This window comes from Tachyglossus aculeatus, chromosome X2, assembly GCF_015852505.1.
Source record: "Tachyglossus aculeatus isolate mTacAcu1 chromosome X2, mTacAcu1.pri, whole genome shotgun sequence".
Taxonomy (NCBI): domain Eukaryota; kingdom Metazoa; phylum Chordata; class Mammalia; order Monotremata; family Tachyglossidae; genus Tachyglossus; species Tachyglossus aculeatus.
Window position 1 is genome coordinate 19,054,541 of NC_052100.1, and position 26,098 is coordinate 19,080,638.

At 46.4% G+C, this 26,098-nt stretch overlaps 1 non-coding gene across 1 annotated transcript; it reads left to right on the plus strand.

Moving 5' to 3' along the window:
* Positions 1-4,948: 4,948 nt before the first annotated feature.
* On the plus strand, positions 4,949-5,086 carry LOC119949723. Its single transcript, XR_005457264.1, has one exon. It is a non-coding gene; the product is annotated as a small nucleolar RNA SNORA7 (small nucleolar RNA).
* Positions 5,087-26,098: the final 21,012 nt, after the last annotated feature.

Genomic DNA, 26,098 nt, shown 5'->3' on the forward strand with positions numbered 1-26,098 from the left:
CAAGCTTATCAGGTTGGCCACAGTCCCTGTCCCACATGGGGCTCGCAGTCTGAGTTGAAGGGAGGAGGATTTAATCCCCGTTTTTTAACAGATTACGTAACTGAGGCACAGAGAAATAAAGTATCTTGCCCAAGGTCGCACAGCAGACAAGTGGAGAGCCGGAATTAGAACCCAGCTCCTCTGACTCCCAAGCCTGTGCTCTTTCCACTAGACCATGCTGCTTCTCACTCCCTAACTGTGGGTGTCCCTCAAGGCTCTGTCCTCATCTTCCCTCAGTTTTCATTCACTCTCTTGGGGAGTTTATATGTTCCCATGACTTCAACTACCACCTCTTTGTGGATGACACTCAAATCAACCTTGCTAGCCCTGACTTCTCTCCTCACCAAATCCTATGAGTTCTATCTAATGTCATTCCTCTAGAATCCACTCTTTCCTCTCCATCCAAACTGCTACCATATTAATCCAAACACTTATCCTATCCCACCTTGCCTACTGCATCAGCCTCCTCGCTGACCTCCTTGGCCCCATCTCTCCCCTCTCCAGTCTATACTTCACTCTGCTGCCCAGATCACTTTTCTGAAAAAACCTTCAGTACATATCTCCCCACTTCTAAAAACCTCTGCATCAAGGAGAAACTCCATACCATTAGCTTTAAGATCCTCAATCAGCACCCCTCGCCCCTTACCTCACCTTGCTAATTTCCTACTTCATTCCAGCCCTAAACCTTTCGCTCCTCTGACTCTAATCCACTTAGTGTACCTTGAGTTTGTGTGCCTCAACTCCAACCCCTTGCCCAAGTCTTCCCTCTGGCCTGGAACTCCCTCTGCCATAATCAGTTAAACAATCAGTGTTACTCTGGCCTAGCACTCTCTCCCACTTCATCAGTCAATCAGTTGCTATTTATTGAGTGCTTATTCTGTGCAGAACACTGTACTAAGCCCATGGGAGAGTACAATGCAGTAGTTGGTAGGCATATTTCCTGCACACAACAAGCTCAGTCTAGAAGAAAGACCAGCGTTATCCCATCTTCAAAGCTCCACTGAAATTGTATCTCCTACAAGAAGCCTTTTTTCACTAACCCCTCATTTACCCACACTATTCACACTCCCCTCTGAATCACCTGTGCACTTTGGTGTGTACCTCTTAAGTACTTAATCAACTAATCAATCAATGGTATTTATTGAATGCTTACCATGTGCAGAGCACTGTTCTAATCCCTTGGGTGAGTAAAATAAAACAGATTTGACAGACACATTCCCTGCCCACAATGAGCTAACAGTCTAAAGGGGGAGACAGACAATAATATAAATAAGTAATTTACAATTTATAACTTAAAGATATGTGCATAAGTGCTGTGGAGTTGGGAGTGGGGCAAATATCAAATGTCCAAAGAACACAGATCCAAGTGCATAGATGATGCCGGAGGGAGAGCGAGCCAGGGAAAAGGGAAAAGAGGGCTTAATTAGGGAAGGCCTCTTGGAGGAGATGTGACCTTAATAATGCTTTGAAGGTGGAGAGAGTTGGTGGGCTGGTGTAGATGGAGGAGGAGGAAGTTCTACACTCACCCCATCCCTAGCTCCACAGCAGTTATGTACATATCCTTGTACTCTGCCATTTACTTATTCTGTAATTAATTTTAATTTATTCCCCTCTGGAGTGTAGCATTTCTTGTGAGCAGAGATCACAATTATGTATTCTATTGAAATGTACTCTCCCAAGTTCTTAGTATAGTGCTCTGCACACAGTAAACACTCAATAAATATCTTGATTGATCGATTGTTTCTCTGTAATTTCACTTATTCTCCTGTCTCTAGGGCATCTCTACTACATAACCAAAGCTAAATTCTTCATTTTCCACCACAGATTCTCTCTTCCACCTATTTCTGAGGTATTTGTTAAGCCCTGTGTGCCAAGCATTATACTAAGCACTGTGGCAGGTACAATATAAACAGATTGGACAGAGTTCCTTTTCCACACAGGGAACACAGTCTAATTAAGATGGAGAGTAAGTATTTAATCCCCACTTTTACAGATGAAGGGAGGCATGGAGAAGTGATTTTCCCAAGGTCACAGAGCAGGCAAGGGGCAAAGTGGGATTAAAACCCAGGTCTTTTGATTCCCAGGATTGAACTATTTCCAGGATATTGTAGAATTCTTCAGTTTTCAATGTTGTAGAAAATAGGTGACCCAGGGAGTGCAGAGAAGCTCCCTCCTCATCCCGAGAGATATGCACTATAAGTCTCTTCCAGCTCAGAAAGAGGGAATCGAGAGCTTGGTGCCTTTTTACCCAGAAGGCAAGGCTGATGTGGAGGAGGTAGTAGAGCAGTAGTCACTGAGCTTTTCAGTTTCGTTGAATGAATACTGATGGAAGAGCAAATGGAATTTCAGTTGGGGTTCAAGAGCTACTCCTTAAGGTGTCAAAATCAATCAAGAGTGCTTACTTTGTGCAGATCATTGTACCAAGCACTTGGGAGAATATAATATAGCAGAGTTCATTCACTCATTCAATCGTGTTTATTGAGCATGCACATTCCCTGCCCACAGTGAGCTTTCAGTCTAGAGGGGAGACAGACATTAATGTAAATAGATAATTATGGATATGTACGTAAATATTGTGGGGCTGAGGGTGGGTGAATAATACCATTGATTGATACACTATAACAAAGTTGATAGACATGTTCCCCGGCTTTCCGTCTGATTTCCAGATCTTGTCCTTGCTCCCAGCAGAATTGGCTTGAGTAGGAGGTGCATTAGGCCAGAGGCCAGGGAGCATTGAAGGAAGGTGCTTAGTGCAGTGCTTTGCACACAGTAAGCGCTCAATAAATACGAATGAATGAATGAATGAGAGTGCAGCCCAAGCCTGGCGACCCCTCCCCACAAAGGGGACATGATGGAGTGGTCCCACCTACAACTTCTCGCTTCTTTTCCACATTATAGAAGGGCCGGCATTTCCTCTAGAAATGAGAACAAAGCTTCCAGCTAAGCCCCAGTCTGACTCCACAGATGTCTAGTAAAAAGGTAAGCTAGAGGCTAGGAGACATCCCATTGCCCAGCATCTGACTTCAATGTGCACAAGTTCAATGATCCCTTTTGCAGAAGCAGTTAGGGGTTTATTGAACCACTGGGCTGACAATTAATGCTAAGCACAGAGAGGAAGATGAATCCTATCATTGGATAAGATGCAGGCCCCTCCAGGTACTGTAATTTAAGACTTTAAAAAGCATCATTTTGAGCCAGGCTTGCTGCATTTTTAAAACATTACAGATGTGTTATCATATAAATGAGATGGCCTTGACATGATAGTGTCCTAATAAATCCTCAGCTTAGATTTGGAGACAAGATATGTCATAAGCAAATCTACACTGCCACTTAATCTTCTACATAAACTGTTTATTTTTTCTAAGTCATACAATAATATGTGTCAGAAGACTTTGCTAGTTTCTAGATTAATATGCTTTTTTTTCTCTTCAAACCATCTTGAGGATACTCATTTTGTTAAATTAACTCTGCTAGTTGTAAGGTTTAAACGTACTGCAGAATATAACCATTTTCCTCAAATTGGGAAGTTGCAAGATAGAACTAATGACTACAACTGATTTTCCTCCATTTCTGGAGAAGCTTTCTAATAAAAAAAGGAATAATGCTCTGAAACTGCCCTCTCCACTAGCAAGATGGAGTTTCTTAAAGTAGGGTGTGAAGGTACCCCACCCAAGGATATCAAATATGGCACCCAGCTCAAGGGCAATCCAGGATACTTTGAGATCATCCTTCTCCCCTGTCTTCCTTGTTTTCTTCCAAATAGGGGACCCAATCAAAGCATCTCTCATGGATAAGGCCATCATTCCTGGATTACAACAATAGCATGTCATTCCTCCCCTCAGATCCTTTTGACCCAACATCCATGATCTTCTGTCAGCCAGGAAGTCACAGAGACATTGACCAGAAGTCTGGAAGAAGAGCGGCCGAGCAGAGGGTGGACAGGCCGGGATCCAGGTGTAACCGTGAGTCCATGCTACATTCATGTCACTGAAATTCTTGGGAGCCCAACCCCTGGAACTCTTCCTTCTACTTCTCCCACCCAACCACCACAGAGAGAAGACTTGTCCACTCAGGCTTCAAGAGCAAGCAGAAATGGAGTTGGCCATCCCAGTGCTTAAAATGCTGAGAAAGGCTATAGGTTTTTCATGTTTCCTAAGCCCTGGACCTAATGGTGTCAATTGCTTTCGTAAGGTCTAGAAACACCCTGTTCTTTCTATTGTTTCCTGTACTTCTATGTCTGACAAGCAGCAAACTGTGTCCACAGTGACCTGCTGTGCTCTGAAACTGCATTGCAATTCCATATTCTTCAATATCTGATCAGGAGGATTCTGGCTAATATCTTTCCAGGCATGGAGAGCAGTGAAACAACACATTTCTTTCTACACTCAGCTCCCTCCCATGTCTTCTTGAAGATGTTGAGAATGGTAAGTTCTTTGAAATCCTGTGGCCTTTGCTTAGTACTTTCAATCACTGAAGAAACAGCACTGGCATTATAAGACAGCTTGAGTTTCTGAAAAGCCCAATTGATGAACGGGGAAGGGACTAAAAAATGCAGCCTTAAAAAAATTGCCTTCCTCACTTAATCAGAAGAACGTGCCTAGTGAGAATTAATCTTATGGGATATACCCCTCCATACACTCAGGAGTAGTAGTAGTAGTCGTAGTATTCATTGAGTTCCCATTAGGTGCAATGCACTGTGCCTTAGCATTTAGGAAAATGCAGCACAAGAAAGTGGCATGCTCTCTGCATACAGTGAGCTTACACTCTAATGAAGGAAATGTGTCAGCATACTTCTTACACTACAATGAAGAGTAATAAAAATCAACAATTGAATGTGCAACCGAATAGACATATAAGCACAAGTGCTAAGGGTGGTTTAAACTAAATACACGTGTGCTGTGAATTGCTCTCCCTCTCAGGGTCGCACCTGGAGAGTTTCCGATACTCTACCAGTCTCGACTCTGGGAGGGACAGTCAAGCAGAGGTATATCTATTCCATTCCTAGCTTACCCAGTGGCTAGCAAGTGGCAGGTGATCCGCTACAAGTCAAAACTCACCTGTGCTGGGCAGCACGACATGGGAGAGAGTTGAGGGTGCAGACTCAGGTTTACCGCGCAGAATCAATCAATCAATCAATCAATCGTATTTATTGAGCGCTTACTATGTGCAGAGCACTGTACTAAGCGCTTGGGAAGTACAAATTGGCATCACATAGAGACAGTCCCTACCCAACAGTGGGCTCACAGTCTAAAAGGGGGAGACAGAGAACAGAACCAAACATACCAACAAAATAAAATAAATAGGATAGAAATGTACAAGTAAAATAAATAAATAAATAAATAAACAGAGTAATAAATATGTACAACCATATATACATATATACAGGTGCTGTGGGGAAGGGAAGGAGGTAAGATGGGGGGATGGAGAGGGGGACGAGGGGGAGAGGAGGGAAGGGGCTCAGTCTGGGAAGGCCTCCTGGAGGAGGTGAGCTCTCAGCAGGGCCTTGAAGGGAGGAAGAGAGCTAGCTTGGCGGAGGGGCAGAGGGAGGGCATTCCAGGCCCGGGGGATGACGTGGGCCGGGGGTCGACGGCGGGACAGGCGAGAACGAGGTACAGTGAGGAGATTAGCGGTGGAGGAGCGGAGGTTGCAGGCTGGGCAGTAGAAGGAGAGAAGGGAGGTGAGGTAGGAGGGGGCGAGGTGATGGAGAGCCTTGAAGCCCAGGGTGAGGAGTTTCTGCCTGATGCGCAGATTGATCGGTAGCCATTGGAGGTTTTTGAGGAGGGGAGTAATATGTCCAGAGCGTTTCTGGACAAAGATAATCCGGGCAGCAGCATGAAGTATGGATTGAAGTGGAGAGAGACACGAGGATGGGAGATCAGAGAGAAGGCTGGTGCAGTAGTCCAGACGGGATAGGATGAGAGCTTGAATGAGCAGGGTGCAGAAGGAGGCAGTGGTAAAACACTTCCATATTTTTACCAGGAAAACTCTATGGATACACTACCAGAACAATGGCAGATGGAGAGTGGGGCATTCTGGGAGAGATGTGTCCATGGTGTCGCTAAGGGTCAGACATGACACGGCAGCATAAGACAACAGCAACAGGAATTGCTGGTGGATTGTACAGTTTAGAGTATTGGGAAATGGTCAGAGAAGGCTTGTTAGGAGGAGGTAGGGATTTTAGTTAAGGCTTTGAACGTGGAGAGAGCTGGGGAATTTGGTGAGGGGGGAAGCAACAGGCAGGGGAAATAACATGGGAGAGAGGACAGAGTGAAAGTGAAATACAGTAAGAAGGGAAGCTTTAGAGGAATGAAAAGAAGAGAAGCAGCATGGCCTAGTGGATAGAGCATGAGCCTGGGAGTCAGAAAGACCTGGGTTCTAATCTTGGATCCACCACTTGTCTGCTATGTGGCCTTGGGCTAGTCACTTCACTTCTCTGGACCTGTTACCTCATCTGTTAAGTGGGGTTTAAGACTGTAAGCCCCATGTGGGACAAAGACTGTGTTTTACCTGATTAGCTTGTATCTAACTCAGCGCTTAGAACAGTCCCTGGCACATAGTAAGTGCTTAACAAATACCATTTTAAAAAAATAACAAATTGAGAAGTGGCTGGTGAAGAGAGATATGTAAGATAATAATAATAATAATAATAATGGTATTTATTAAGCGCTTACTATGTGCAAAGCACTGTTCTAAGCACTGGGGAGGTTACACGGTAATCAGCTTGTCCCATGGGGGGCTCACAGTTTTAATCCCCATTTTACAGATGAGGGAACTGAGGCCCAGAGAAGTTAAGTGACTTGCCTAAAGTCACACAGCTGACAGTTGGCGGAGCCAGGATTTGAACCCATGACCTCTGACTCCAAAGCCCATGCTCTTTCCACTGAGCCACGCTGCTAGCACAGGGCAGATAGCACGGTCCAGGGACCCTTGAGGTTCATACACCCCGTTTTATGTCCTTTAATGCTCCTCTGAAGGCAGCAGGGTCGAGAGTCCATCACCTTGCCCCTTCCTACCTCACCTCCCTTCTCCCCTTCTACAGCCCAGCCCACACACTCCGCTCCTCTGCTGCTAACTTCCTCACTGTGCCTCGTTCTTGCCTGTTCTGCTGTCGACTCCTGGCCTGTGTCCTACCTCTGGCCTGGAACACCCCCCTCCTCACATCTGCCAAATTAGCTCTCTTTCCCCCTTCAAAGCCCTACTGAGAGCTCACCTCCTCCAGGAGGCCTTCCCAGGGGAAAGGAGGTGGAGAGCCGAGCTGAGTTCATTGAAAATGAGGTTGTAGTGTGCATGGTTGCATCATGGGGTGTGGTTGTACAGACACTTCCTCATAACAAACTACAATCCCTTCCAGAATCTCTGAAAAATCAATACGAAATTCTATACCTGCTAGATGATAAATGATAAATGCTACTCCACTATTGTTCAACTCTTATTAAAGTAATTCAAAGCATAATATCACAATATTAAATGAATGAGGAGTTGAAATACAATCCTGTCTCTACAGGAGGCACAAGTAGCAACTTGTTCTGCTGATTGTAGTAGTATCATTACAAATTTAGTGAATAATTTGTCCAACGTATTATTTGCTTTTTAAAGCACTTTCTTAACTTTAATTTATACTATACTCTTGCAATCACTCAGTACAGTGCTCTGCACAGAGTAAGTGCTCAGTAAATATGATTGATTAATTGATTGATAATCTTCAATTCTTCATTTACTGCTGCCTCCAAGATCAATCAATCAATCAATTGCATTTATTGAGCACTTAATGTGTGCAGAGCACTGTACTGAGTGATTGCGAGAGTACAATATCACAGAGTTGGTAGAAATGTTCCCGGCTCACAAGGAGCTTACAGTCTAGAGGAGGAGACAGACATTAAAATAGATTATTGATATGTACATAAGAGCTGTGGAGCTGAGAGTGGGGTGAATAAAAGTTACAAATCTAAGTGCAAGGATGAAACAGAAGGGAGAGGCGGGTAGGGCAAATGATAGCTTAGTCGGGGAAGGCCTCTTGGAGGAGATGTGATTTTAATAAGGCTTTTGAAGGTAGGGACAGTTATGGCCTGTTGGGAGGGAGGGAGAGGGGCAGGGGCTCCAGGACAGAGGCAGAATTGTGCGAGGTTTCAAGCGAGGTACAGTGAGTGGGTTATCATTAAAGGAGTGAAGTGTGCCAGCTGGGTTGTAGTAGGAACACAGCGAAGTAAGGTAGGAAGGGGCAAGGTGATTGAAGTGGGTGGGACGGAGTTTGTGTTTGCTGCAGAGGTGGGTGAATAACCACTGGAGTTTCCTGAGCAACGGAGAAACATGGACTTCTTTTTTTTTCTTTTTTTTTTAGAAAAAATGATCTGGGCAGCTGAGTGATGTATGGACTGAAGTAGGTAGAGACAGGCGGCAGGGAGGTTAACAAAGAGGCTAATGCAGTTGCCAAAGTGGGATAGGATAAGTGCTCGGATTACTCATTCATTCATTCATTCATTCATTCATTCAATCATATTTATTGAGTGCTTACTGTGTACAGAGCACTGTACTAAGCTCTTGGGAAGTACAAGTCTGCAACATATAGAGACGGTCCCTACCCAACAACGGGCTCACAGTCTAGAAGGGGGAGACAGACAACAAAACAAAACATATAGACAGGTATCAAAATCGTCAGAACAAATAGAATTAAAGCTATGTGCACATCATTAACAAAATAAATGGTAAATATTTACAAGTAAATATTTACAGTAATAAATCTTTACAAATATATATACAGGTGCTGAGGGGAGGGGAAGGAGTTAGGGTGGGGGGGATGGGGAGGAGGGGAGGAAAAAGGGGGCTCAGTCTGGGAAGGCCTCCTGGAGGAGGTGAGCTCTCAGTAGGGCTTTGAAGGGAGGAAGAGAGCTACCTTGGCGGATGTGTGAAGGGAGGGCATTCCAGGCCAGGGGAAGGACGTGGGCCAGGGGTCGACGGCAGGACAGGCGAGGATTACTGTGGTAGCAGTTTGAATGGACAGTAAAGGGCTGATTTCAGCATTGTTATGAAGGTAGAACTGCCAGGATTTGGTGACACATGGAGGCCTTCCCTAAATAACCCTTCTTTTCCCCAGTTCGGTCTCTCATCTACATTGTCTTTGCACTTGGATCTGTGACTTCTGGACTTTTGTTATTCACCCCACCTCCAACCCTATGCACTCATTTACATACCTTCAAAGTATATACTTATTTGTTTATATTAATGTCTGTCTCTCCCTCTAGACTGCAAGCTCACTGTGGGAAGGGAACATGTTTGTTAATTCTGTTGCATTGTATTCTCCCAAGCACTTAGTACAGTACTCTGCTCATAGAAAGCACTCAAATATCATTAATTGATTGAATATGTTGGTTGAAATGAGAGAAATTAGTTGAGGCTAACACCAAGGTTAACTGGTTTGTAGGGGTGGGGTTGTAAGTTTTGTGGTGGAAGTCTTTCCCATTAAATATCCCTCGTGAATTTCATTTTGATTATAATATGGTTTCTGAATCAGTAAGATTGAATATTTTCTAATTCAATTCTTATTTATCTTATCTTCATAACACCTGATTCAGCTTGACAGTGAGCAGTTTGCTGAATATCTTGCGCATGAGTCAGTACTGTAGTAACTAAATTTGTTTTCAAGTTCTCACTAGTGATTGTCTTTATTGTGCACTGTCCCTATTAAACTGTAAACTAGGCAGCTTGTCTTCAGTAATTATTAACAACTGAACTTGGAAAAGGGCTAAGTCTAGTAATTGTACTTCTTACAACTTTCACCCTGAGTTTTGTTCTGCCTCACTGATCACGGCATGTCCTTTATTGCCATCTGCAACAAAAATAGTCTTGGAGGGCTGAAGAGAGTGGGGGGTGGGATACAACCACTGTTAAGTTGTGGAGGAACTTCAGCTCATTGCATTTCTGTTAGTTGCTAAGTGACAATGAAACTACTTTATATATTTCAACAAAATTAACTTAACCCTACAGAATTAGGCTTATTAATTTCTGTCATTACTCAGTGGGGAAATAAGAGTGGTTGTTCATTAAGGACACACAATTACCACAGACAAAAGTGAGGCTGAATACGATCAACCGTAATAAAAATGTTGAACACTGAGGAAATATTCATTAAATATAATGCCTTCTTTATATTACTGCACTTAATCCTTACTGTCTACCTCTAGGTTTTGTCCAACTGGCATAATTTTATTAGTTCCCTTTTTATAAATGTTTCTTAACATAATTATGATTAAATGTTTGGTAGACAGAAAGGCATTAGTCTCTTGAAAAGATAAAAATCTTTAGCCTACTATCAGGAAAAGTCACTTCTGGAAAACCTAGCACAAAGTAGGTTTTTGCCATTTTCTCAATTTCAGACAAAAAGGGAAGGGATGGAGATACGTAATAAAGATGTCACCCTCAGCGGTTGAATTCAAGCTCTTTATAGTATAATTCTTTTCCTTCCTAGAATTATGTGTAAATAACTGCATAGATGAAGTATGGCATTCAGAGAAACAGAACCAGCAGAACTGCGGCTTGAACAAAATGTGGATATTTGTTATTTTGATATGGATTTCAGCTAGGTGTTACTCTCCTGGTGTATCAGTGATTCTTTAAAGGAATAGCCACAGTTCATTCTGAACTTCTTATGTGAGAATGAGGTAAAAGATTAAATCTGCCCCTGCAGCTGGAAGTCTAGAACAAAACCTGAACAAGAACTGGTCTGAAAGGACAAAATAAATTGTTTGGTTTAGGATTGGGGGGTGGGGAGAAGAGGTGGATGATGAGTATGGTAATGTGTATGGTTTTCCTGTCATTGACCAATACAGTGAACAAATTGCATGGCAAGCTGCATAATGGCCAAAGCATTTACCAAGGTATTTTCAATTCCATTAAATGGGACTTGGCCAATTAGGATTTTTGTCAAAGTGAAGATGCGTTCTCACCCTATAGATTTCTACTGTTGTTTTCTCATGTAGGCTCCTGGAGTAGTCCAGAAGTCTTAAAAAAAGGCAGTGATTTCTTGGAGTGTGGAGGAGCTTCCCTTACCCCCTCCCCATACCCTACCACCAGATTTCCTGAACTCTGAGGTTTGTTCTGAAGTCATCCAGGCTACCAGAAGGTTGAACAAGGATGGCGGGATAGCAGAAAATTCAGGGGAGAAGAGATGTCAGTTAATCAATCAGTCAATGGTATTTATTGAGCTCTTAGTATATGCAGAGAACTGTATAAGTGCTTGGGAGAGTACAATACAACAGAATTAGCAGACACGTTCCCTGCCCATAATGAATTTATAGTCTAGAGGAGAAGACAGACATTAATATGAATAAATAAGGAATTTATAATATATAATTTAAAGTGATGTAGGATTGGGGGTGGGGCAAATATCACATGTCCAAAGGTCACAGATCCAAGTGCACAGACACAGAAGGAAGAGGGAGCCAGGAAGAAGGCTTAAGCAGGGAAGGCCTTATGGAGAAGATGTGACCTTAATAATGCTGTGAACGTGTGAAGAATGGTGGTCTGGCATATATGGATGAGGAGGGAGTCCCAGACAAGAGGGAGACTGTGAGAAAGAGGTCAGTGGTGAGATAGACAAGATCAGGGCACAGTGAGTAAGCTGGCACTAGAGGAGAGGAGTGTGTGGACTGAGCTGTAATATGAGATTAGTGAGGTGAAGTAAAATGGGGCAAACTGATCGAGTGCTTTAAAGCCAATGGTTTAGAGTTTCTGTTTGATGTGGAGGTGGATGGGCAATCATTGGAGGTTCTTGAGGAGTGGGGAGACATGGACTGAACATTCTGTTGTTAAATGATCTGTACAGTAGAACGAAGTATGAATTAGAGTGGGGAGAGACAGGAAGGATGGGAAGTCAGTGAGGAGGCAGATGCAGTAGCCAAGGCAGGATAGGATAAGTGCTTGGACCAGCATGGTAGCAGTTTGGTTGGAGAGGAAAGAGTGGATTTTAGCAATGTTGTGAAGGTAGAGCCTACATGATTTTGTGACAGACTGAATATGTGGCTGGAATGAGAGAGATGAGTCAAGGACAATGCCAAAGTTAGGGGCTTGTGAGATAGGGAAGTTAGTGGCATTTTCTACAGTGATAGGGAAGATTGGGGGAGAACATGTTTTGGGTGGGAAGATAAGGAGTTCAGTTTTTGAGAGGTTTAATTTGAGATGTCAGCAGGCCATCCACGTAGATATGCCTTGACGGCAGGAGGAATGCAAAATTGCAGGGAAGGAGAGAGGTCAGGAGATGTAGATTTGGGAAACATTCATTCATTCATTCAGTCGTATTTATTGATTGCTTACTGTGTGCAGAGCACTGTACTAAGTGCTTGGGAAGTACAAGTCGGCAACATATAGAGACGGTCCCTACCCAACAACGGGCTCACAGTCTAGAAGGGGGAGACAGACAACAAAACAAAACATGCAGACAGGTGTCAAAATCGTCAGAACAAATAGAATTAAAGCTATAAGCACATCATTAACAAAATAAATAGAATAGTAAATATGTACAAGTAAAATAAATAGAGTAATAAATCTGTACAAATATATATACAGGTGCTGTGGGGAGGGGAAGGAGGTAAGGCGGGGGGATGGGGAAGGGGAGAGGAAAGAGGGGGCTGCGTCTGGGAAGGCCTCCTGGAGGAGGTTAGCTCTCAGTAGGGCTTTGAAGGGAGGAAGAGAGCTAGCTTGGTGGATGTGTGGAGGGAGGGCATCCCAGACCAGGGGGAGGACGTGGGCCGGGGGTCGATGGCAGGACAGGCGAGAATGAGGTACAGTGAGGAGGTTAGCGGCAGAGGAGCAGAGGGTGCGGGCTGGGCTGTAGAAGGAGAGAAGGGAGGTGAGATAGGATGGGGCGAGGTGATCGAGAGCCTTGAATTCGAGAGTGAGGAGTTTTTTCTTGATTTGTAGGTTGACGGGCAGCCATTGGAGATTTTTGAGGAGGGGAGTAACATGCCCAGAGCGTTTCTCCACAAAGATAATCCGGGCAGCAGCGTGAAGTATAGACTGAAGTGGGGAGAGGCAGGAGGATGGGAGATCAGAGAGAAGGGTGATGCAGTAATCCAGTCGGGATAGGACGAGAGATTGAACCAGCAAGGTAGTGGTTTGGATGGAGAGGAAAGGGCAGATCTTGGCGATGTTGTGGAGGTGAGACGGGCAGGTTTTGGTGACGGATTGGATGTGTGGGGTGAATGAGGGAGCGGAGTCGAGGATGACACCAAGGTTGCGGGCTTGTGAGACGGGAAGGATGGTAGTGCCGCCTACAGTGACGGGAAATTCAGGGAGAGGGCAGGGCAGATCTCTAAACACCTGTATTGAGATGGTAATTGAAGTCATGGGAGCGAATGAGTTCTCCAAGGGAGTGGGTGTAGAGAGAGAATAGAAGGAGACCTAGAATTGAGCCTTGAGGGACCCCTTTTTTCAGAGGTTGGAAGACAGAGGAGGAGCCTGCAAAAGAGACTGAGAAGGAGAGGTCAGAGAGATAGGAGAACCAAGAGAGGACAGTGTCAGTGATTCCAACTTTCGATAAAGTTTCAAGGAAAAGGAGGTGGTCGATGGTGTCAAAGGCAGCTAAAAGGTCTAGGAGGATTAGGATGCAATAGAGGCCATCAGATTTGGCAAGAAGAAAGTCATTGGTCACCTTAGAGAGGGCTCTTTCTGTGGAGTGAAGTGGGCAGAAGCCAGATTGGAAGGGATATAGGAGAGAACTGGAGGAGAGGAAGTGGAAACAATGGGTGTAAAGAACTCTCTCAAGGAGTTTGGAGAGAAATGAGAGGAGGGAGATGGAGAGATAACTGGAGGGAGCTGTGGGGTCATGGGAGGGCTTTTTTAGTATAGGGGATACATAAGCATGCTTGAAGCATGCTTCCTCTCCTCAGAGCGCCGCCATAGATGCCCGGTACTCCATTCCCGAGAGGCCCGCCCGCCATCACACCGCGCGGCCTTGCTGCTCTCGGAAAGATCCTCTCCTCAGAGCGCCCCCATAGACGCCCCCTGCTTCCACCACCCCCCACACCAATTAGGCGACCTTCCTTAAAGTGCCCCCCACACCCCCCTTCCCAGTCCAGACATGACTGACTCTCCCCGCCCCCCTCCCCCGGGAAAAAGGCCCTTGTTATCACCAGGTTACATTAACGACAACCTCATTCTCACCTACTCAGCCCTCCCGTGCTATTTGGCTGTTCACTCCTCTCCCCAGGTATCTCTGCTTCCTGAACCCCCTTAACAGGTCCACCCTACTCCAGCACATAATAGTTTGTATCTGCTCTCTGTGACATCATTATCTGCCTATTTTATTATTGCCATAGCAGGTTAATCGTTAACTACCCTCTGTGATGCCATCACCACTTTATATCATTACTACTGTTTTATTGCTTCTGCATCTCAATTGTTAACCTCCCGCTGTGCTCTCACTTGCCCTGCTGACCTCACCATGAACTTTCAATTCCCTTGCTCCCAACTGCCATTCCCATTCCTCACCTTCCCATTCCCCTCTCCCACCCAGCTTTTTCCCTCCTTCTCCCCAACCACGACCACTTCCCCTCACCCCCTACCCAGGATCCCTCTGTACCAGCGCCAATCCTCAACTCCTCCCTCCCGGCCCCCTCCCTCCCCTCCTCCCCACCCCCACCCCATCCCAGTTCTCCTTTCCCATTGCCACCCCTCTTCCCACTCTCCCCACCTAGGCCCCCGCCAACTCATCCCAATCCAAACCCTCCCCACCCCTCGCACCCTTCCCCCTCCCTTCCCTCCCTCGACAGCTGCTGCCAAGTGTGGCCTCTGGAACCCCAGCTCCATTATAAGTAAGCTCCTTTTCATCCTGGACCTATTCCTTTCCGGATCTCTACTCCTCCTTGCCCTAACTGAAACATGGCTGTCTCCGGACGACACGGTCTCTTCTGCTACTCTCTCCAGTGGAGGCCTCTTCTTCTCCCACTCCCCCAGACTCACTGAAAAAGGAGGAGGTGTCAGTTTCCTCCTCGCCCCCCAATGTCACTTTCGCACTATCCCTTCTCCCCCTTCCTTTTCCTTCCCTTCCTTTGAAGCCCACATTATTTGCCTCTACCACCCCCTCCAGATTCTTGTAGCTGTCATCTACCGCCCCCCCAGCCCCACCTCCAACTTCTTTAAATGACCCCTTCCTCACCTTCCTTCTCTCCTTTTCCATGCCCACTCTGATCCTCGGAGACTTCAACATCCACATGGATATCTCTGGTGACTCCTCTGCCGCCTGCCTTCTATCTCTCCTTGACACTGCCAACCTCTTGCTCTACCCCACCTCGCCCACTCACCAACTTGGTCACACCCTCGACCTCATCATCTCCTACCGCTGCACTGTCTCCACCCTCACCAACTCTGAAATCCCTCTCTCTGATCATAATCTTCTCACCTGCCTCCTCACTCACACTCCTTTCTCCTGTAAATCCATATTACTCCCTCACAGAGATCTCTGCTCTCTTGACCCCATCCATCTTTCTGAGCGCCTCACACCCCACCTCGCCTCCCTTTCCTCTCTACCCAATCTTGATGATGAGATTACTGCTCTCAAATCTACCCTTTCTACTCAGCTAGACTCGCTCGCTCCCCTTTCCCTTTGCCGCTCTCGTACCACTAACCCACAGCCCTGGATCACTGCCACTGTCCACCTCCTTCGCTCTTGTGCTCGAGCTGCTGAACGCTGCTGGCGAAAGTCTAAACACCATGCCAACCTCGTTCACTTCAAGTTGATCCTTTCCTGCCTTAACTCAGCCCTCTCCTCTGCCAGAGAAAACTATTTCTCCTCCCTTATTGACACCCATGCCCATCATCCCCGTCAGCTCTTCCGTACATTCAACTCCCTTTTCAGGCCCCCGGTTCCTCCCCCTCCTCCTTCCCTCACCCCCAACGATCTGGTCTCCTACTTCATTAATAAAATTAAATCCATCAGGGCTGACCTCCCCAAAGTCACTCCCCCCCTTCTCCAACTCCCCGGCTCTCAACGCTCTCTGCTACTCTCCCATCCTTCCCAGCAGTATCCTCAGAGGAGCTCTCCTCCCTCCTCTCAAGTGCTACTCCGGCCACCTGTGCTTCTGACCCCATTCCTTCTCATCTCATGAAATCTCTCGCTCCGTCCCTTCTCCTCTCCTGAACTTCCATCTTCAACCACTCACTCTCCACTGGTTCCTTCCTCTCTGTCTTCAAACATGCCCATGTCTCTACCATCCTAAAAAAACCCTCTCTTGACCCCACCTGACCTTCTAGTTATCGCCCCATCTCCCTCCTACCATTCCTTTCCAAACTCCTTGAACGAGTCGTCTACAAGCACTGCTTCGAATTCCTCAACGCCAACTCTCTCCTCGACCCCCGCCAATCTGGCTTCCGTCCCCTACATTCCATGGAAACTGCCCTCTCAAAGGTCACCAATGACCTCCTGCTTGCCAAATCCAATGGCTCATACTCTATCCTAATCCTCCTCGACCTCTCAGCTGCCTTCGACACTGTGGACCTCCCCCTTCTCCTCAACACGCTATCTGACCTTGGCTTCATAGACTCTGTCCTCTTCTGGTTCTCCTCTTATCTCTCTGGTCATTCATTCTCAGTTTCTTTTGCAGGCTCCTCCTCCCCCTCCCATCCCCTTACTGTAGGGGTTCTTCAAGGGTCAGTTCTTGGTCCCCTTCTGTTCTTGATCTACACTCACTCCCTTGGTAACCTCATTCACTCCCACAGCTTCAGCTATCATCTCTACGCTGATGACACCCAAATCTACGTCTCTGCCCCTGCTCTCTTTCCTTCCCTCGAGGCTCGCGTCTCCTCCTGCCTTCAGGACATCTCCATCTGGATGTCTGCCTGCCACCTAAAACTCAACATTTCCAAGACTGAACTCCTTGTCTTCCCTCCCAAACCCTGCCCTCTCCCTGACTTTCCCATCACCGTTGACGGCACTACCATCCTTCCCGTCTCACAAGCCTGCAACCTTGGTGTCATCCTCAACTCCGCTCTCTTGTTCACCCCTCACATCCAAGCCTCACCAAAACCTGCCGGTCTCACCTCCACAACATTGCCAAGATCCACCCTTTCCTCTCCATCCAAACCGCTACCCTGCTCATTCAAGCTCTCATCCTATCCCGTCTGGATTACTGTATCAGCCTCCTCTCTGATCTCCCATCCTCCTGTCTCTCCCCACTTCAATCCATACTTCACGCCGCTGCCTGGATTGTCATTGTCCAGAAACGCTCTGGGCATGTTACTCCCCTCCTCAAAAATCTCCAGTGGCTACCAATCAACCTACGCATCAGGCAGAAACTCCTCACCCTCAGCTTCAAGGTTCTCCATCACCTCGCCCCCTCCTACCTCACCTCTCTTCTCTCCTTCTACAGCCCAGCCCGCACCCTCTGCTCCTCTGCCGCTAATCTCCTCACTGTGCCTCGTTCTCGCCTGTCCTGCCATCGACCCCCGGCCCACATCCTCCCCCGGCCTGGAATGCCCTCCCACCCCACATCCACCAAGCTAGCTCTCTTCCTCCCTTCAAGGCCCTACTGAGAGTTCACCTCCTCCAGGAGGCCTTCCCAGCCTGAGCCCCCTCCTTCCTCTCCCCCTCCTCCTTCTCTCCATCCCCCCAGCCTTACCTCCTTCCCTTCCCCACAGCACCTGTATATATATATATATATATAAACATATATATATATATATATCTGTTTGTACGTATTTATTACTCTATTTATTTATTTATTTTACTTGTACATATTTATTCTACTTATTTTATTTTGTTAATTTGTTTTGTTCTTTGTCTCCCCCTTCTAGACTGTGAGCCCACTGTTGAGTAGGGACCGTCTCTGTATGTTACCAACTTGTACTTCCCAAGCGCTTAGTAAAGTGCTCTGCACACCGTAAGCGCTCAATAAATACGATCGAATGAATGAATGAATGAAAGCAGTGGGAAAGAAGCTGTTGTAAAGTGAACAGTTGGAGATGGCAGTTAAGGAGGGAAGAAATTTGGAGGTTAAGTGTTTTAGGAAGATATGAAGCTCAGTTGGAGCGGGTGGATTTAGAGAGGAGGTGAGAGATCTCATCTTGAGTCACTGCAGGGAATATAGGGAAAGTCGAAGAGGGTGGAGAAGGAAGGAGAGGAGCAGGGTAGATTTTAGGAAGATCACACCTGATGGTTCCAATTTGTTGATGAAGTACGTCTCCGGTCATTGGGGAAAGAGATGGCGGGGATGGGGGAATAGGAGATTTGAGAAAGGAGTTAAGTATCTGGGACAGCGGGGGCAGTGGGTCTGGGAATGAATTAGGAAGGAGAAATAGTGTTGTCAGGTAGTGGAGAGGACCAAATTGAAGGAGATGGGAATGAACTTAAGGTGGAAGACATCAGGGAGATGTCTGGATTTCCTCCATTATTGGAGATTTCCTCCAGTAGTGCTCTGCAACTCAGTTCCTGGAGTGGAGGAAGTGTACTGTGGAGGAAATCCAGGGTTGTGGGTTAATGGTACGAGGCCGGCAGAGGGACAGGGGAACAAAAGAGTTCAGTTCAATGGAGAGGGTGGTGTTGGGTTTGTTGATTTTTTTATATAATATTTGTTAAGCACTATTATGTGCCAAGCACTGTTCTAAGCACTGGGGTAGATACAAGGTAATCAGGGTAGACACAGTCCGTGTCCCATCCTCTAGACTGTGAGCTCATTGTAGGCAGGGAATGTCACTGTGTTCTTGTTGTGTTGTACTTTCCCAAGCACTTAGTACAGTGCCCTGCACACAGTAAGTGCTCAATAAATATGATTGAATAAATATGGAGTTCACAGTCATAATCCCCATTTTACAGATGAGGTAGAGGCACGGGAAGCAGCATGGCCTTGTGGAAAGAGCATTGGACTGGAAGTTACAGGACCAGGGTTCTGATCTGGGTTCTGCCACTTTCCTGCTGTGTGACCTTGGACAACTCACTTCATTTCTCTGTGCCTCAGTTCCCTCATCTTCAAAGTGAAGATTCAATAACTGTTCTCCCTCTTACTCAGACTGTGAACCTCACATGGGACCCGATTATCTTGTATCTACCACAGTGCTTGGCACATAGTAAGTGCTTAACAAATACCTCTCTAGACTGTAAGCTCATTATGGGCAGGGAATGTGTCTGTTTATTGTTGTGTGGTACTCTCCCAAGCGCTTAGTACAGTGCTCTGGACACAGTAAGTGCTCAAGAAATACCATTTAATGATCAATTGATTGGTTGACTGCAATTATTATTATTACTTCATGATCTCTCTCTGCCCTTGCTCCTTTTAATATTCCATCCTTACTCCAAAATACTTCTCCCCTCCCAAAGAAAACTGAAACTAACTTTCAGGCCTTCCTTGTCAGAAACTACACTGATTTCCTCTTTAAATAGCTGGTCTACAGCATGCCAGCATGTTTTCAGTTAATTTGTTTTTAGGAGTGGGGAGAAAACGGCAGGGGGCCAATGATATAATCCACTGAAAATCAACTGTTCCTCAGAGGAGTTAGTAGATTGAGAGATTTTCCAAAACTGCATTTGTAGTAGCACAGTCCCTGCATCTTTTTTTTTTGATCGTCCAGACCTTCACCAGAAAAGACACACATACGTCAAACTGCACAAGTTCTGAAGTATAATTACAAAGGCCACATCTACCTCCCAACTCTGCCACTTATCAGCTGTGTGACTTTCGGCAAGACACTTAACTTTTCTGTGCCTCTGTTACCTCATGTGTAAAATGGGGATTAAGACTGTGCACCCCACATGGGACAACCTGATTACCTCGTATCTACCGCAGCACTTAGAACAGTGCTTGGCACATAGTAAATGCTTAACAAACACTATTATTATCATTATTATCATTACCTTTAATTACAAATTAAATGCAGGTCTGAGGCAGTGGTCTGAAAAAATTACAGGTAAAGAAATCCTCAAGAGCACCCTCTAAAGACAAAAAAGGCCAGCATTTCCTTTCGGAACTGCCAGAATGTAGGGGCTAATCTGATTGAAGTCTCTAGAAGAATAGCAGTGCAGGATGGTGAGGCCTGGACCAGATGCCATATACAATATCTAGAGTAGTTGCCACAGTGCCCCTCTACTTAACTGTCTTACCATCAGATGGCACTTAAGTCCTGAATGTGGTCAGTCCGCCAGCATCAAAGCAGTTTCTTCACATCACACTTTGACTGGTTGGACATGGAAGAAGAAAAGATCATACACACCTTCCTCGACCAGCCCCTTGAAGGCACCTCTGCTGTTGTGGCCCTCTTGTGCCACCCACCTCCTCCAATACTGCTCTAGAGGCAGCTGCGGCAGGACATTCCCTGAAGGTTCCTCACATGGGCTCCTAGCATGCATTTCTGGATGCAGAAATTCCCACTGTGTGCTGAGAGCAGCACCCAAAAATTACTATGGGAGCTGCAGACAGGGAGGAGGGTCGACAACGATAATGGGAGAGGCAGCAGAAGCAGGGGAGAAAAGGAAGAAGGATGCTTTTCCATGACTCCATCACTGCTGCTGTCACTCTGGTTGAAATTGGCCCTGACCAACCTTTTTTTGGGGGCTGATGGGACTAGAACCTAAAATTTGTGACCTTCCCATGGTTCCATAACAGATTGGTACATTTTGTACTCTGCCATGTAAATCAGGTGAAATTTTTCAGATGATGCAGTAAAAGAGTAGTTTATGGGAGCTCCTGATTGTTGCCTTCACAGTCTAAATTACTAGGTTGCCCGATCTTCTGACCGGGAGTGACACCGGGGAAGAGGAGGGCACGGATTTCTATGAAGCTTAGGAGGAAGTGACTCAAAGCCAGCTGCGAGCCTGCAGATTGAAGGTCACGGACTGTCCATCGAGGATGCAAGAGTACAGTTTTCTCTGCTGGACTAGGGCGTAGGAGCAAACTGAAGCGGTTTTGTCCCAGCTTCTTGGGAGGGACGGAGAAGCTGTACCAGCAGGGGCAGAGGAGATGGAGGTCCACATTCCCATTCAGCAGCCTGGGTTCCAGAGCAGCTGCCCCTGTATCCGGGCTAGCCAACGACTCAGGGCCTGGGGCCACCATCACCTAACCCAGTGTCTGCACCAGGCCCATGCCCGTGCCTTCATCAGGGTGACATGGAGGCTCTTTGGGTGGGTGGGTGGGAACCAGGCTGGTATCAGATTGTGTCATATTCATTCATTCATTCATTCATATTTACTGAGCACTTACTGTATGCAGAGCACTGTACTAAATGCTTGGGAGAGTACAATGCAGCAATAAACAGACACATTCCCTGCTCACACTGAGCTGACAGTCTAGAGGGGGGAGACAGAGATTAATACAAATAAATAAATGACAGATATAGACATAAGTGCTGTGGGGCTGTGAGGGGGGATGAATAAAGGGAGCATGTCAGGACAATGCAGAAGAGAGTGGAAGTAGAGGAAAGGGGGGGCTTAGTCAGGGAAGACCTCTTGGAGGAGATGGGCCTTCAATAAAGCTTTGTAGCAGGGGAGAGTAATTGTCTGTTGGATCTGAGGAGGGAGGGTGTTCCAAGCCAGAAGTAAAATGTGGGTGAGGGATTGGCGGTGAGATAGACATATCTCCCAGTCATTTGACTGGCAGATTTCAGTCCTAGAGGAGGCCTCACCTTGTTGGGCTGTAGTTCAAACCCTTCTATTCTGGACTGGTAGATTTGCTAGGGTGGCCATAGATTCCTAATCCAACCAAACGCCTCTTATGCAAATTGCACCCCCTTCACAGTCCCCTTCCCACTTAATGAGGGTTAAGTAAATGACTTTTCCCAGTGAGAATTTCTGGATCTTTTCTCTGCCTCCACAGGCTTTTCTGCATATGGTAATGCACTCTCAAAAGCATGTCAGACCAATTGCAGAATTTAGTGTATTGTGAGCAGTTATAATTTCTGAAAATTTAGAAAACTGGAATTCCTTTGAATAAGCAAGGAATACTATTCCATACATTTAATTATATTGAAATTCCATTTTGATTTTCACAACTAGGGATTAATTTTAATCAAACACTGCTCTGGCTTCCATAAAGTGGGAATTAGTGGCAGGATGCCAAGGCTCAAGGGATACAAAGATATGCTTACCATCACCAAACTAAGGATTTTCATTCAGCACTAAGGAGATTCTATCACCTAATACATGCTATCATCATCATAATAGTGGCATTTGTTAAGTGGTTTCTGTACTGTACTAAGCGCTGGGGCAGATTAAAGATAATCAGATCAGACACAGGAGGCTCACGATCTAAATAGGAAGAATAAGTATTGAACCCTAATTTTACAGATGAGAAAACTGGGACACAGAGAAGTTAAGTGACTTGTTCAGGGTCACACAGGAGGCAAATGGTAGGACCGAGAATAGAATCCAAGTCCTCTGACTCCCAGTCTGCTGCTCTTTCTATTAAGCCATGCTGCTTCCTACCACCTAGGAGTGTGAATAGACACACTCTCATCACGGGCAAAGAAATAATCCTTTGTAGGTGGCAAAAACACCGAAATGAAGTCCTGAACATGCTTTCCACCACTGAGGAGGAGGCCCTGTAAAATACAGAAAGTCAGCCAGCATGTTGAGACGTGACTTTAGCCCCTAATTTTGAGGGGGTAACCTCCACACTCAAAACCATGAAAAGTGAAAATGCACCCAGATCTAATGGCATTCCTCCTGAAATCCATAAGCAAGAAGGGAACTTAATCCCCAAATGTCTTCATGAGCTTTTCTTCAACGTGTGGATCACTGAAGAAAGGTTACGAGACTTCAGGATAATCACCATCTTCAAGAAAAAAGGAGGGTTCCACGAAGAAGTAATGTCATTTTGAACTTCGACCGATTCATCTGGCCAAATCCTTCAGGGTGATCGCTTAAGCTTAGCAGTTTCTCACCACCTCATCTATTTTCTAAGTGGTTTAAACTACATAGTCACTAGCCTAGGGACAAGAGGGCAGAAGCTGGGAAGAGGGAGGTGGGACATCTGGTGAGTCTGGCTTCTACACTTCTGGACCCTCCTTCCACCTCCTCTCCCTCCCCTCCCCAGTACTGTGCCCCAAGAAGCCAGGTTGGCTACAGGTGGCCCTGGCTCCAGTGGGACTTTGGTGAAGCCAGGCTCTTCTACCCCTCTCAGTTCCCCTCCCCCCACGTTCTCTCTGTCCCCGTCTGTGACTCTGCACCCCAAGAACTGGAGCAGCTAAGGGCACAGAGAAGCAGTTTAGAGAAGCAGCGTGGCTCAGTGGAAAGAGCACAGGCTTTGGAGTCAGAGTTCATGGGTTCAAATCCTGACCACCAATTGTCAGCCATGTGACTTTGGGCAAGTCACTTAACTTCTCTTTGCCTCAGCTGCCTCATCTGTAAAATGGGGATTAAGACTGTGAGCCCCCTGTGGGACAACCTGATCACCTTGTAACCTCCTATCGCTTAGAACAGTGTTTTGCACATAGTAAGCACTTAATAAATGACATTGTAATTATCATTATTATTGCCCTGGCTCAAAACCCTTCCCATAGCAGGGGCAGTGGGATTGGGGATGGGGAAGGATACCGATTTTAGAAATATTCTGTTCATCTCTCGGGAGTGGTTTTAATAAAATTTCCGATCTGTCCGTAGAGGATGAAGCTCATAAATGTGTTGTCAACTAACCCCTTCAAGTGAGTGAGGGAAGATCAGATAGAGGAGCTCAGGGAAGGCTGCAATCTAATCAGAGGTAGCCTAGGGTATCTCCTCAGGGTATCACCGGATTAAGTAGTTATTGCTGTCTTTACCTCACCGACAACACTTAAGCTTCACTGGCCCCACCATGAACCTTCAAATGCCTCCCTCCAGTCAGCCCATCCCAATCCTCCCCTCCCACCAGACCTCCCTCTCTCCACCCCTTGCACCGTCCACATGGCTCTCCCCTGCCCTATCCCTGTAATCCCGTCCCAGCACCACCCCTCGTCCCTCTCCCCCTTCACCGGCCCCCATCAACTCACTCCCAGCCAACCCCTCCTCACCTTTCGTGCCATCCCCTCCCCCCACAGCCTCAACCAAGTGCATCCTGTGGAACCCCGATTCCATCATGGGGAAGCTTCCTTCCATCCTTGACCTGTTCCTGACCCGGTCCCTCCTCCTCCTTGCCATCAATGAAACCTGGCTCTCCCCAGACTACATGGTCTCCCCTGCTGCTCTCTCTGGAGGGGGCCTCATCTTCTCCCACTCCTCCAGACCTACTGAGAAAGAAGGAGGTGTTGGCTTCCTTTTTGTGCTCCAGTGCCATTATCACACCATTCCACCTCCTCCATCCCTTTCTTTCCCTTCCTTGGAAGCCCATATCATCCACTTCTACCATCTACTCCAGATTCTAGTAACGGTCATCTACCACCTCTCAGATCCCACCTCCACCTTTTTAAACCATTTTGATCCCTTTCTCACATTCCTTCTCTCTCCATCCCTATATTGAGCAGTGGGGACTTCAATATCTACCTAGATGTTCCTGACGACCCTTCTGCTGCCCGCTTTCTATCACTCCTCAACTCCACTGACCTCCACCTCACCTCACCCACTCACCAGCCTGGAAACACACTCAATCTCATCATCTCTAGACAATGCACAATCTCTACCCTCACCAACTCTGAAATCCCTCTATCTGACCACAACCTCCTCACCTGCCTTCTCTACCATACACCTTCTCCCCGCAGAGACTGCCCATCTTTGGACCCTATCCAATTTTCTCATCTCATCATGCCCCATTTAGCCTCCGTATCCAAACACCTACACTTGATGACCAAATTGACCCTCCCTACACCACCCTCTCTACTGAACTCAACTCACTCGCTCCCCTATCTCTTCGTCGATCTTGGTACCTCTAACCCACAGCCCTGGATCACCACCACAGTCTGCCTCCTTCACTCTTGTGCATCAATCATTCAGTGGTATTCGTTGAGCGCTTTCTGTGTGCATTGCATGTAATTATTTTTTGTGTTTGTCTTCCACATTAGGGTGCAGAATAACAAAGTGACAGGAGTTTGCATCCTAATGTGGGAGACGAACACAAAAAAGAATTACAAGAGATATCAAAAATAAAGGAAGCAGACACAGATACATGAGCACTAAGGAGAGTGTACATAATTTCATAACTGTGGTCCTGGTTGAAGGAATGATATGAGTCTGGATGCTGGGAAATTTACTGGAGAAAGCTTGTTGCAGGACCTGAGATTTCTGGAGTGTTTAGTACAGTACTCTGCACACAGAAAGCGCTCAACAAATACCATTGATTGGGGAAAGGAATGTTATGCCTGATGTGAGGAGAAGGACAATTACAAGCCAGGGGAACATAGGTGGGAGAGTCAAGAGTAAGGTACAGCAACAAGTTTATCTTAGGAAAAATAAAGACAGCAAATTGGGGAATAGTGAGAGAAGAGTACAAATGGATAAGGTGAAACCAGATGGTGAGGAACCTTGAAGCTGATTGGGAATCATTTTTGTTTGATGCAAAGATACACAGAGAGCCAGTGGAGTGTTGTAGGACAGGAGAAATGTGGGCGAGCAATGCTTTAAGGAGATGATCCGTGCAGCGGCATGTGGTAAAAATTGGAGCGGAGGATTGACTTGGATGGAGGTTAGGAGACAAGTAAGAAGGTTAATGCAGTTGTCTAGCAGTGGCAACACCAGAGCTTTTACCAGAGTGGTAGTAATTTGGGTGGAGAGGATCAATAGATCTTAGCTGTGAAAACTTCATTAGGGTTCTGAAACAACTTCACGTAGGCTCAGTCCTGCTCAATTTAGTCTAGGCAGCCATGCTGGAAGATGGAACAAGAGTTTTGGTGCAGGACTTAGAGTATGCCATTGCGCCTTTGGTATGGCCACTCCTTGTTGGCATTCAGACACTAAGAAGATTGTAGCTGGGGCTCTGTGTCCCCTCCACCCTGGGGAGTCTCAGAAACAGGCACCACGCCCACCTAAGGAACCTCAGAAATGGCCAGTTGTCATTGGAGATTGTTCACACAGGCCGGGCAACACCCAGAAGGCTCTGCAAGGAAACAGCCTGGCTGGCTCAGCACCCTGGAGCTTGGCTGGCCCCCACTGGCAGGGATGGCCCAGAACAACGAGGGCTCA